A 14,550-nucleotide genomic window follows, 5' to 3' on the forward strand; every position below is an offset into this window, starting at 1 on the left:
AATGAAGTCTGGGCTCTTTTCCTGGTCATGACTTTCAGATAGCCCAACAAGTTTTAATTTATCTATCCTGGATCTGTTTTCCAGGTCAGTTTTTTTTTCCAGTGAGATATTTCACATTTTCTAGTTTTTCATTATTTTGATTTTGTTTTATTGTATCTTGATTTAAAGGAATTATTTTCTTCAGAGAGCTTTTATATATTTTTATTAGGCAAATGGGGTTAAGTGTCTTGCCCAAGGCCACACAGCTAGGTAATTATTAAGTGTCTGAGACTGGATTTGAACCCAGGTACTCCTGACTCCAGGGTCGGTGCTTTATCCACTGCACCACCTAGCTGCCCCATTTTTGTATCTTCTTTTCCATCTGGCCAGTTCTACTTTTTAAGATATTCTTCTCCTCACTGACCTTTAAGACTGCTTTTTTCATTTGACCTAAACTGGTTTTTAAGATATTTTCTTCAGTGTTTTTTGTTTCTCCTTCACCAAGCTGCTGACTTGGATTTCATGATTTTCCTGCATTGCTCTCATTTCTCTTCCCAATTTTTCCTCCACTTCCCCTTATTTGATTTTCAAAATCCTTTTTGAGCTCTTCTCTAATCTGAGGCCAATTCATTTTTTTCTTTGAGGCTTTGGATACAGAAGTTTTGACTTTGTTACCTTCTGAGTATGTATTTTGATTCTCCATGGGACCAAAGTAATTATCTGTGATTGAATTTTTTCCTTCTGCTGTTTGCTCATTTCCCCAGCCTATGATTAGATTTTTAACTCCCTGTTAAGGTAGGGTTCTTTTGCCAGAATGGAAGATGCACTTTTCTAAGCTTTTGAGGGTTTTGTGGCTATTTTTAAGAGCCCCCCCCTCCCCAGGGACCTAAATTTCTTCAAGGTTTTATGAAAGGCTCTGACTGCTCTCCTGGCCTATACTTTGGCCTGTGACTGACCATAAGCACTCCCCTCTGCCCTGGAACTTTGTGGAGGGTCCCTGGTCTGCCTTGGCAGTAAAGCTTCTTTTTCTGATAATGGGATCTGAGTATGGGCAAAGCAATAGAGCCCTGCCTCAGAGATAGCAGAGAGACCCCTGCAGTCTCCCCAGACCCCCTCTCTGTCCATGGACTGAGCTCTCTGGAAGCAGCTGTAGGGTGACTCTGTAGATCTGTTCTTGGTTCCTGGGCCGGGTCTTCACTGAGGTCTGCGTTGGACTAGACTTCACAGTCACTTTGGTACATCAGAGTTTTTCTACTCACCTTCCAAATTGTCCTTGGCAATTCCTGAGCTGAGAGGTCTGGAAACCACTTCTGCTACTATGGACCCAGGCAGCCCTACAGACTAATCCTAGATGGCTGTTTTTTCTGGCAGGGTATAACAGGCTGTGCTGTAACTCTTTCTAACCCCAGATCCTGTGGTTCTTCCAAGTTGTCTTGGACCAGAAAATTGTTTCACTCAGTCTTTCTGTGGATTCTGCAACTTTAGAGTTTGGTTAGAGTTGTTATTTAAAGGCATTTGGAGAGATTTGGGGGGAGACTGCTGGAATTTCCTCCCTTCATTCCTCCATCTTGGCTCTAACTGCCCCCCCCAAGGTGTGATTTTTAGGCATGAATCTCATTTATTCCTGTCTAAAACGAAGGGATTGAATGATCCATAAGATCCCTATGGTCTATTACCCTTTCTTTAACATTCTGCTAAGAACCATAACAGACACCTCTCTTTCCCCTCCCTTCATTCTCAAATAAGCATTTAGGCTTATAAAATGTCAGAATTGGAAGACACTCAGAGGTCATGTAGCCTAATCCATACCTGACCAGGATTCTCTTCTGTGGTCTCCATACAAATAATTAGATCTACTTGAATAACTCACTGCCAGTCAAGGTACCTTATTATCCTTTTGAATGGCCCTTAGATATTATGAAGGCTGCTATGTAGTGCAGTAATTAGAGCATCAGGCCTGGAGTTGAGAAGACCAGAGTTCAAATTCAGCTTCAGACACTTAATGTATGACCCTGGGCAATTCCTTTCCCCACCAGCACCACTAGAAAATTATTTCTTCCTTCTCATATCTCTGATAGAATTTCCCTAGACCTCTTTGTATACATCACATACTGTTTTGTAGGATGCTTGTTTTTGTACCCTTTGGCACCTTACAAGTAAATTGTAGTTCCTTGGGAGCAAAATTTGTATCATATTCTTTTTATCCCCAGAACTAGTATGTAAGATACAGTTAAAAATTGTTTGTTGAATTGGCTTGCTGTCTCCTTTCTATAAGGAAACATTATATTATTTCTCATTTACTTTCCAGTCCCTGAGGGTGATGTACATATCTAAGGCAGCCTCTCTGCTACTATCTCTATTTAAGCCTGGCAAATTAATAACTTTTTTGAAAAATAATGAATAACAACTTTTTGTCTCATTTTCTCTATCAGGTTACTGGAGTAATTAAAAAAATCACTCTTGTTCTCTAACACCTACAGACTTGCTCATTTATTTGCTTCTTAACCACAGAAACTCACTATATAGGAAGGAGTTGGCTTTCATCAGTACCTGAAGTTGTCAATCTTTAATACCCTCTTTGTTGATGTGAGCAACAATGCACAATGCAGAAACCTTCTCAGCTCTCTTTTCACAACAGGTTATCTTCACCTGTCTTCTGGTGCCAAAGAGTCTCCCAATTAAAATAAAATCGACAAGAAGAATCGGAAGCATCATTACTGGAGATTCAGAAACAATAATACCTCCATGTTCTTTACTGATCCTGTCTCTGCAGCAACTAAATCTTTAATTCATTTAATTTCAAAGTAGGGAGTGGTTATAAGATTGTTCCAAAAAAAGGTATTCAGACTGCAGTCTTCTATTACAAACTCATACTACATGTGCATGCATACAGTAATGCATGTATGCATATATACACACTGCGGATTTAACTCGTGATTTTAATATAAAACGAAACCTGTTTTATAGTTCACATCACAATTGCTTTGGGATATCATTATTCTACCTAGGGTATAGATTTTTAGACTTTCTTATCCTACTTAATCTCTGTGTACCACAGTTTGTTAATGTCTCTCATGTTGAAGAACTCAACACTAAAAATAGTATTGGATATAGTGGATAAATTTTAAACATTGTATGTCTCAACATTATGCAGACTAAGAGTGTGAGAGCTTTTTTTTTAGCAGCTGATGCATTGTTAGTTTATATTTAGCTTGTGATACATACAGATTCTGAATTTTTCATATGTTCTCTTGCCAACACAACTATTGCCTATCTCATATTTCATCATAGAAATGTAAAATTATTTTTCATTTAGCTTCCTGTCCCTGAGGGAGATGTGCATTTCTAAGGCAGTCTCTTTGTTACCCATCTACATTTAAACCTGGCAATTTAATAACTTTTTTGAAAAATATTGAGAAACCTCTTTTGTTTCATTTACTGGAGTAATTTTAAAAAAGGTTTATTCTTGTGCTCTAATACCTACAGACTTAGTTCTTAATTTGCTTCTTAACCACACAAATTCACTATACAGGAAGAGATAGGTTTAATCTGGGACTAAAGTTGTCAATCTTTAATACCCTCTTTGTTGATATGGGCAACAGTACACCATGCTTAAGTAGAAGCAGAAGTTCAGTTCCATATTACAGTTTCTTTTGGGAACTCAGTTGTAGTAATGTATATATTTTTCCTGTTCTTGTAGATTTCAACCTCTCATTCTAGTCCATCATGATAGTTTTAAATCTTGACTTAATTATTTATAGCATTATCTCAACTTTTTGTTATCTCTGCATTTGATAATGATGCCATTTATGTCTTGATTCCAGTCATTGTTAATAATGTTGAACCAGTCTAATGAGAAAACCCTCAGGCACTCCTATCAGACTAATATGAAAGCATTAATCACCACTGATTGAACATAGTTGTTTCCCTAACCGTGAATTTATCTAACCCAGTTTAAATCCATTTTACCTTTTGACATTTTAATCACAAGGGTATTATGGGAGACAAAATCTATGACATTCCCTTACCATCTTAATAACCTTATCAAGAAGAAATGAGACTTATTTGGCTGTGACTTATTAATTAATTTATGCTACTACTGTATACCCCTTTAAATACTCACAAATCATCAGTTTAAAAATTCTATTTTAGAATTTTTTCTGTTTTTTGAAAGCACATCTAAAGACTTAAAAAAAAAACTAGGATAACAACATGCCAGAGCAGACTATAAACCCCCAAATTATAAATTCCCTAAACAATGAACACAATCTTGTTCTCTCTTGTCCACTTATAGAATCATTGATGTGATCTTATCTACAGCACTTTTCATATGCTTTGGTTATGAAATTAGTGAGCAAGCATTTAATAAATTTCTATTATGTGCCAGCCACTAGGTACTGTATATACAAACACAAAAATTAGACCTTTTTGCCTTCAGATAGCTTGCATTCTACAGAGGATACATATTCATAAATAAATAACATTGCCTCTAAGTCTACACAAAAGTCACAGAAAGATACCACTCAGATTGTCTCTAATTCACCTGCCAAAAATCCTTACAACTCCTACTATCAAGTCAATTCATACATGCATATGTATGAATAAATATGAACAAATAAGGATGGAGATGATGACATAGAAATAGTCCTTTGAAGACAACAAGCTGAAATTTGAATATTTTCTTTTGTAATTACCTTGAAATTTAGGCATATACCCCAGCCTGTATTTCAGAGAAATAACATTATTTTTTAATATTTTATTTTTCCTAATTAGATGTAAAAAAGAATTTTTAACATTCTATTTTTTTTAATTTTGAGGTCCAAATTCTCTCCTTTCTTCCTTCCCCTCTCCCTGAGACAGAATGGTTATACATGTGCAATCAGGTAAGACATATTTCCTTTTAGTCATTTTGTGGAGGAAAATTCAAACCAAAAAAAAAAAAAGGAAAGTGAAAAATAGTTTGTTTTGGTGCATTCAGACTCCATCAACTCTTTGTCTGGAGGTGTATAGCATTTTTCATTATGCATTCTTTGGAATTGTCTTGGCTTATCATATTCCTGAGAATAGCTAAACCATTAACAATTGATTATCATATGGTATTACTGTTACTGTGTGACAGTGTTCTTCTGGTTCTACTCCACTCTACATCAGTTTACTTAAATATTTCCAGGTTGAGAAATAATCATATAAATTAAAGATTAAGTTTTCCTCTGTAGGATTGGGTGGGGAATAGGTATTGATTACATTTAGAAATGAAAGTTTTACTTTTTTCTGTCCTAGTTGATCTATAACTGGAAATAATAATATCTTCAAGTCTCTTAAAATTCTTAGGATTTCTTTTTTTGGTCCTGCCTTTGGATACTCTGTACTTACCAAATATCTGATTGTACTATTAACTTAATAGTATCACATCTTTTTGTATTATTCATTAGACTGTTGCTGGATTTGTGGCCCTAACTCAATTTTTCTTTTTATTTCTTTTTTTTAGGTTTTTTGCAAGGCAATGAGGTTAAGTGACTTGCCCAAGGCCACACAGCTAGGCAATTATTAAGTGTCTGAGGTCAGATTTGAACTTGGGTACTCCTGACTCCAGGGCTGGTGCTCTATCCACTACACCACCTAGCTGCCCCTTCCTAACTCAGTCTTGACGAACAATAGGATCTTGGCTCAACAACCAAACTTCATAGGGATATCATGCAGATGAAGATTTCCCAATCACATTTATATAGAACATTCAAGCCGTCAATATCATGATGCAAATGAATTTCTTCATATTCTGCTTCTAATAACTATCATTACTAATGTAATTTTGCTTACATGGGGAAAACCCAATCATGCTTATTCTGATGCTTCATTGGTAATTTTGGGACCTTGTTTGGAGAGTATTTTATCTGTAACTATTGACTATTAAAGACTGTCCTTACTGCCTTTCTAATTTTCCAAGTTGAAGTTAGTGAAAGTTTGTTAGTTTAAGTAGATAATCAAGTTGCTATGTATAATATTTAAGAAGAAAAGAAGAATTAGTCCATATCTATTGACAGAGAAACCCTTAATATCTAGAAACAAACAAAAAAAGCCTTTTAGCGTATTGCAGAATGTGGATATAAGTGGCTTATATATTGGGGTGGGAAGGACATCCTCAAATAGGAAGATTATAATCCGGTAAGGATGTCTTAAGCTTTTCTCTTTCCTAAGATTTTCTGTTTCTCCTCTTTCAGCTTCCCATCTGCCTTCATATATGCAAAGTTCTCCCTTAGCTAGAGGGGGTTGGGAAATCATATCTTTAATGGTATTTACTTTTCTGGTAACTTTCCTATTTTTCTTTCTCAGTCAAAATTCTTGAACAATTGACAGATATCTCTTCTCTCCTCAGTACTTCCTTAAAGTCCTTGAAATCTGGTTTTATATCTTAATAACTCTATTGAAACTTTTCTGATTCAAGCCTTTATCACTTCCTGCCTAGATTTCCCTGTTTTCAGGCTAGCTTCTTATCTATTTTGTATATTGCTTCCAGAATAAACTTTCTATTAAAAACAACATGTTTCCATCAAGGCTTTCCAATGAGTTCCTTTTGCCTCTAGGTGAAATTTCAGATGCCATCTTATGTTCAAAGCCTTCTACAATCTTCTGCCATCTCATTCACTCTTCTTAGCTTGTAGTCTACAGTTTTGTTGTTTTCACATTCTCTCTCTGAACATAAATAATGCTTCCAAGTTTTGGGTAATGCTTTTTTCCTGACTTGGAATTTGTACCTGCCTTGGTTCTTTTCCTCCCACCCACTCCTCACCCCCGTATTACCCAACTTAAGTTGTGTATCTCCTTCCTTGAATCCCTTTTCAATGGTTCATAGACTTTGGTTTCTCATTTCTCTGAGCTCCTTATAACACTTCATCAAAGTGTTGAATTGTCAAATCTCCCTCCAGCACTCTTGGGCACACTCTTCATTATTGCCTTAGGGAATCTTTTGGATTCTCAGTGTGAAAAAAGGACTTTTGGAGATATTTTTCATATAAGTTCTAAGCAGGTCTTGATAGAGACCAAGAAGAAATCATACCCAGAACTTGGGAAGGAACAGGATTGTAAAGTGGAAAGAGACTGTACTTGGTGTTAGAAGAGCTGTGTCCAAATCCTGGCTCAGGCACTTGTTAGCTGCTAGTGCCTCTATTCAATCATTTAATCTCTCTAAGTCTCACTTTCTACTTTTGTACTTCTCACCCCAGGCAATATTTCATAGGTTTGGAAGAGAATTTAAGAGAACTAGTACAGGATTCAGGATTGAAAAGAACTTTAAAGACTATTTATTCTGATCTATCACTTTACATAGTTAGGTGGCACAGTGGATCCTCATGAGTTCAAATCTGGTCTCAGACACTTACTAGCTATGTGACCCTGGACAAGTCTTCTTATTTATAAGATGAAATGGAAAAGGAAATGGAAAACCACTGATCTTTGCCAAGAAAACCCCAACTGGGGTCACAGAGTCAGATGTGACTGAAATGACAGAATGACAACAAATCATTTTATAGATTAGGAATCTGAGGCCCCTGGGTGGGGAGAGAGAGGAAATGATTTGCCAAGTCTTTCATTTTGCAGGTGAGGAAATTGAGGCCTAGAGAAAGATTAAGTGACCTGCCCACTTATATAGAATCAAATAGTAAATAGCAGAACTGAGATTCAAACTGAGGTTTTCTGACTTCAAATTCAAACTTCTTTCCATTTACATGACATGAATATGGTATACTTCCTGAGATTATATAGGCTCTTTAATCTCAACATTTATTGAGTGCCTATTAATGTTCAAGGTACCTTAGGGACTGTGGGATGCTATAAATGCTGAGTGTGAAACAGTCTTTGTTCTTCAGAATTTAATAGTAAAAAATATCTAAATAATTATAGTAGAAGGAATATTGTGATGTATCATAGAGAAATAACAATAAAATGGTATTTTGGGGGTATGAAGGAAGCCTACCTGAAGGAGGTGACAAATAAACTGGATAATGATATTAAATATGTAGGAATCTGATAAATAGAGATGGGAGTAGAGATGGGGAAGTAGTCCAGGCAGAGGAAATAGCAGGAGTGAAAGGTACAGGAAGGAACAGATTGTGGTAAGAGATGTGAGTGCTTCTGCCTATCTAGAGAGTGTCAAATATGAATTAGGGTAATGATGACAGAGAAGGCTGGAGCCATCATGTATGGCAGGCTAAGAAGTGTCACTTTGTTAATGGCACCATCATTTCACTAGGACTCAAAATCTTTTTTTTTTTTCCTGTGGCAAGGCAATAGGGTTAAGTGACTTGCCAAAGGTCGTACAGCTAAATAAGCATTAAGTGTCTGAGATCATATTTGAACTCAGGTCCTCCTGTCTTCAGAGCTGGTGCTCTATCCACTGCACCACCTAGCTGTTCCCCTAACTCAAATTTTTTTTAAGGTTTTGCAAGGCAAATGGGGTTAAGTGGCTTGCCCAAGGCCACACAGCTAGGTAATTATTAAGTGTCTGAGACCGGATTTGAACCCAGGTACTCCTGACTCCAAGGCCGGTGCTTTATCCACTACACCAACTAGCTACCTCTCTAACTCAAAATCTTACAGTCACTACTGAGTAGTAGGCCTTGGGGAAGCCACAGGAAATATTTAAGCAAGAGCATTGATATGATTGGAACTCTGCTTTAAGAAGATTAATTTGATATGTTTTTCATGACTGCACTGATATAATCTATATCAAATTGTTTATTGTCTCAGGGAGAGGGAGGTGAGAAAGGGAGGGAGAGAATATGGAGCTCAGTGTTAAAAAATGAACGTTAAAAATTTTTTATTTGCAATTGGGAAAAAATAAACTTATTTTAAAAATTAGCTTGACATCTATAAGGATTGTAGAGAAGAAAAATGCAGAGGAATTTGGTTATTGTGATAGAATCCGAATGATCTAACGTGGATTAGATGTTGGAGGAGCAGGGTAAAGGAGAAGAGTTAAAAGTGACTGTAAGATTTTGAGTTAGGAGGACAGCTAGGTGGTGCAGTGGATAGAGCACCAGCTCTGAAGACAGGAGGACCTGAGTTCAAATATGATCTCAGACACTTAATGCTTATTTAGCTGTACGACCTTGGGCAAGTCACTTAACTCCATTGCCTTGGCACAGGAAAAAAAAAGATTTTGAGTCCCAGTGAAATGATGGTGCCATTAACAAAAATAAAGAAGTCAGAAGTGGCACATTTTCAACAGGCTGGGAGACTAATGAAAAATCAAGGTTTGCAAAGCATTTTACATGTGTTATGTTACTTGATCTTCACAACAGTTCTGGCAGGTAGATGTCACGAATATCCTTTTTTAATATAAATATTTTATTTGTTTTCCTATTATATACAATGCAATTTCTAATTATCACTTTTTTGTAAGGTATTGAATTTTATAATTTTTCCCCTTCCCTCCCCCCATCCCCCCACAGAAGTCAGTCTGATAATCATTGTTTCCATGCTATACATTGATCAAAATTGAATGTGTTGAGAGAAAAATCAAATCCTTGAGGAAAAAATAAAATATTAGAGATAACAAAATTATACAGTACAAAAGACAATTTTTTTTAGGTTTTTGCAAGGCAAATGAGGTTAAGTGGCTTGCCCAAGGCCACACAGCTAGGTAATTATTAAGTGTCTGAGATCAGATTTGAACCCAGGTACTCCTGACTCCAGGGCCAGTGCTTTATCCAGTGTGCCCCCTAGCCACCCCTTTTTTGAAGGCTATAGTCTTTGGTCTTTGTTTCAACTCCACAGTTCTCTGGATACAGATGGTATTTTCTATTGCAGATACTCTAAAATTGTCCCTGATTATTGCACTGATGGAATGAGCAGGTCCATTAAAGTTGATTATCAGCCCATGTTGCTGTTAGGGTGTACAATGTTCTTCTGCTTCTGCTCAGCTTCTCAGCATCAGTTCATGCAAGTCTTTCCAGACTTTTCTGAATTCCCATCCCCCCTGGTTTCTAATAGAACAATAGTTTTCCATCACATACCACAAAAATATACCACAATTTGTTTAGCCATTCCCCAATTGATGGACATCCCCTGGATTTCCAATTCTTTGCCACCACAAACAGGGCCTGCCATGACTATTTTGTTACAAGTGATGGTTTTACCCTTTTTCATGATCTCTTATAGACCCAGTAGAGGTATTGCTCAATTTTGTGCCTCTTGGGCATGTGAATATCTTCTTTTTACAGGTAAAGAAAAAGTTTGAGAGAGCTTAAAGATTTTCCTAGGGTCACAGAGCTAGAAAGTGTATGAGGTAGGATCAATTGCAGGTCTTCCTGACTCAAATTCAGTGCTTTGTCTACTATGCCATTCATCTGCCTTTGGAGATGTCTAATAGGCTGTTAAAGTAGAGGATTGGAGTTTGAGATTGAAGGTTTAGGAATCATATTCATAGAATGTTGGAGGTGCAGGAGTGAATGAGACAGCCAAATGGAATGAAGAAGACCTGATGTTAAACCTTTTTCATACAATTGTTTTTTTTTCCTATAGTAACTTAACACTGTGCTGGTTATTGATAGATGCTTAAGAAATACTTGAATGAGAACCACTGAGATGGGCTACAAGTCTCCGGTATTGTATCTGGTATATGTGCCAGCCAGCATTGTTACTTTGATTAATTAGTTCAAGGAAATCATTCTTACAATTTTACATGTCCAAGACATAGTCTATAAATAGGTATGACTATCTGGAAAGTCTGCAGTTCATATGCTTTTTAAATTAGGTACTACATTCTCTCTTGCCTTCTTCTTTAGAGAACCTATTGGGGAAATATTGGATGAGCAGAAGCCTCTTTTCTTAATTTACTTAAAATATTGTTATTAGTGTTATGTCATTTTTGTCAAGGATTTTTCTAGGAAGATTTAAATAAATACAACATTTGGAAAATATATGTTAACTAATAAATACTTCATTCAGCATCTATTGAACAAATAGATGGCACAGTGGATAGAGAGCTAGGCCTAGAATCCAGCTTTAGGCTCTGTGACCCTGGGCAAGTCACCTAATCCTCAGTGTCCTCATCTGTAAAATGAGTTGGAGAAAGAAATGGCAAACCACTCCAGTATCTTTACCAAAAAAACCCTAAATGAAGTACTGAAGACTGAAATGACTCAACAACAGCAACAACAGGCTACATGTAGGATAATACTATTTGAGGCACTATAGGGAAAAGGGGAGAGGAATGTCAAGTTACATATAATATTGTTGCTGGATTTTAAGCTTCGATGAGTTGTCTAATTCAGAGTTCTGTTAGTTTTTGGTTTCAGAATCAGACTTTTCAAAATGAAATGGTTCTTAGGCCAGTTCCCTTAATTTATGGATAAGGAAGCAGAGAGAGTTCTCCTTTGTCCAAAGTCAATGGTTAGTGGCATTTAGTGGGTTCTTTTTTTTTTTTTTTTACCTTTCTTCTCTTATTAAAATTCTAAGGAGACTAGCATAGCACAGATCATAGCGAACACAGAATTTGAGAGGATGATTTTGGTACAGATAGTTCTTCCTTAATACTTGTCTTTAAAACCTGAATTTGTTCCACCTTGATTGATATATTAGGGAACAATTTGAGCATAACAGGAATTTTGAGTTTGTTTAACAGTGATTTTTGTTATTCAGAGACAGTAAGATGATAATGAGCTTTACCCATCCATTTCTGGAGTTACAGCTTTCCATCTGATTTCAGATAATGCTCCTTCCAATTACACACTAACTCACAAACTGCAGCTCTTCTCCAAGCAAACCAGGTCTTTTTCAAGATAAAATGTGTATTTTCTGGTACATTAGGAGTTGTGGGCATAGGAGCTCTCCAGTCTTCTTCTCTCACCTTCTGCCTTGGCTGAGGCTGTACTCTTTCTCACTCAAAGTTGTTAATTTTATTGTAGTATTTATGTATTTCTGAAACATTTAACCCATATAAAACTATGCTATTTTTTTATTAGGGTCTTATCTTTTTTATGACTCACTGTTGAAGTTTTATAGTTCCGTGCTTCTAATTCTATTTTCTCCAATGAAAACCTAATTTTTATTGCATGATTATGCACAATGGGATGATTTTTAGGAATGCAGAATTGGCTGTACTTAGGGATTTTTGGTGGTAATAATAATAATAATGATGATGATGATAATAGCATTTATGTGGTGTTTTAAGGTTTGCAAAGCTTGTTACAGACGTTATCTTATTTGATCCTCACAACAGTCTTGAGAGGTAGGAGCTGTTACCATCTCCTTTCTGAGGCCCTTAAGGGACTTAGCTAATGTTGGTCAATTGGTCAATAAATATTTATTAAGTCAGGTTAAAGAGGACTTCATAATCCAAAGAAAAGATTGTATATTTTATCTAGAGGTAATATACAGATTTTAGTAAATCAGTGTTTGTTTATTTATTAAGTATTGATGATGTGCCAGGCTCTGTGTTAAAGTTCTGGGTAATACAAAGAAAGTAAACAACATGGTTGTTGCCTTCATGAATACATATACATACATATATATATATTCATGTACATATATATATATATATTCATGTATATATAAACATTTAAAGGTTCATGTATATACAGGATAGTGCTAAGAGAAGGTATTAGGTACCTGGTGCTCTTCTGAGCTTATCTAGTCTAATTCACACCTAAATAGAAATTCTCTGAGCACAGTTGAGAAGTTCTAATCCAAACTTCTTGAAGCCCTACAGTGATGCTGAACTGGCTATCTCCTGAAGTAACTGATTCCATGTTTGGATAGTTCTAATTGTCAGGACGAGAAAACCTCCTATTAAACAGTAGATCTAAGCTAGTATTAAAGAAATCTATGAAGCAGAGGTGAAGAGGGAGAGCATTCCAAATGTGGGAGGCAGCTAGCAAAAAGGGATGGGGATGGGGAGATGGAATATCATATGTGAGGAGCATCAAAAAGACTATTGTTCTTAGATCATTGAATATGTAGAAGGAGTAAAATGTAAGAATACCAGGAAAGAAAGAAGGGGCCAGATTGTGAAGCACTTTGAAAACTATGCAGGAATTTTATATTGGGAACCATTAGGTTTTATTTAGTAAGAGAGTGACACAGTAAGACCTAAGCTCAGTGAACACTCATGTAGCCTATTATACATCTAGGGGTGTCAGACTTGTAGCCTATAAAACTCTGGAATGCACAGGAAAGAAATTAAAATGCAATTGGGAAATACCTAATGAAATAAATTTTAAAAATATAACATTAATTTGTGATTTTTCTAAGGAAATTTGTTGTATACAGGATTGTATTTTTATTTGGCTGTGACACCACTGATTTGGGAAAGAGATCTAAGTAATAGAGAAATAAGTAGGCACACTGAAACCTTTGGAGTGTGGGGTCAGAGACTGAGAACTGAAACAGGCATAAGAAGAAATAGAAACAGTAACATGAAGACAAATGCAAAGAAATGGGAGCTATTGAGATTCAGGATGGCATGTTACAGAAAATAAAATGTGCCCACTCAGACGGATTCCAAACAACTTAATTTTGACTTAAGATACTTCATTCACCATAATGCTGTAATTATTAATCATTAATATATCTTAGTACAGTTATAACTGCCTAGAATTAAATTAATAAACATGAGATGGGAAAACTTTATTTTCTTGAGTCTTGAGTCTATTGTAAATTCAGTGACTATGGAATTATTTTAATTTATATTTAGCCATTAGATTAAACATTAGATATTAGTCTGATTTGATCTGTTAATGTTTGAAGCTTGTATTTTGTTATTAACTACAGACATTCCTTAATTTCAATACCCCTGTAAAATGCTTCAAAAATCACAACATATCTCCTTTGATGTGTTACACCTTCAGAAATGAAGGGATAAGTGTTAGCTTATTATGTCTGAGGAAGGAAAATTTTTGTGGAATGGAATAAATTCTTTTTGTCAAAGTTTTTTTCCCTGTATCAAGATGACTTCTGTCTTGTTTTATGTGTCTCTTCATTTCTCTTTGTTCCATTCTGCAAAGGAGTAAACGTTTCCTATGTAAATAGACCTTTAGAGAGGAGTGGAATATGAACTTTTTTTCCTAGGGATCTATATCCATTGTCCCAATTGCTGGACTAGTAGATCTAGGTATGACCATCTGCTCTCCTTTGAACCCAAGAGTAGGAACCTGACTTGGTTGTTCCAGTGCTGATAAGGAAAGATGTTGGTTGAGATTTCTGAAATGGTTTAAAAGAAGCATCTATGGCCATCAAAAGCTTGACAATATTTCATTCAAATCAGTGCCCTCAATTTCTTAGTGACATTTATTTTTCAATACTATTGTTACTCCATTGAATTGAAAGAAGTATTTTCATCTACATGTAGAATGTGAGAAGCTGAACAGCCTAGGGCTAAGGAGGGAATGATGGCAGCTAAGAATGGGGTGAGGAGGGCTGCATTCCATATAGATCAGAGCTGTGGACAATTAAGAGAGTAAGTAAAACCACAGAGAATGATTTGGGGTTCAGTTGTCGGCCTGGGCTATTTTACATTATCCATTCATTATACAACTTTATATGTCTTTTCTTTTTTGCTGTAGGATTATTTAAAAA

General features: G+C 36.0%; 1 long non-coding RNA gene across 1 annotated transcript in view; it reads left to right on the plus strand.

Moving 5' to 3' along the window:
- The window catches only part of LOC141504291 (uncharacterized), a 116,989-nt gene that overhangs the window by 7,063 nt on the left and 95,376 nt on the right, over window positions 1-14,550 (plus strand). The gene's annotated exons all lie outside the window — the stretch shown is intronic.

This window comes from Macrotis lagotis, chromosome 1 (genome assembly GCF_037893015.1).
Source record: "Macrotis lagotis isolate mMagLag1 chromosome 1, bilby.v1.9.chrom.fasta, whole genome shotgun sequence".
Taxonomy (NCBI): domain Eukaryota; kingdom Metazoa; phylum Chordata; class Mammalia; order Peramelemorphia; family Peramelidae; genus Macrotis; species Macrotis lagotis.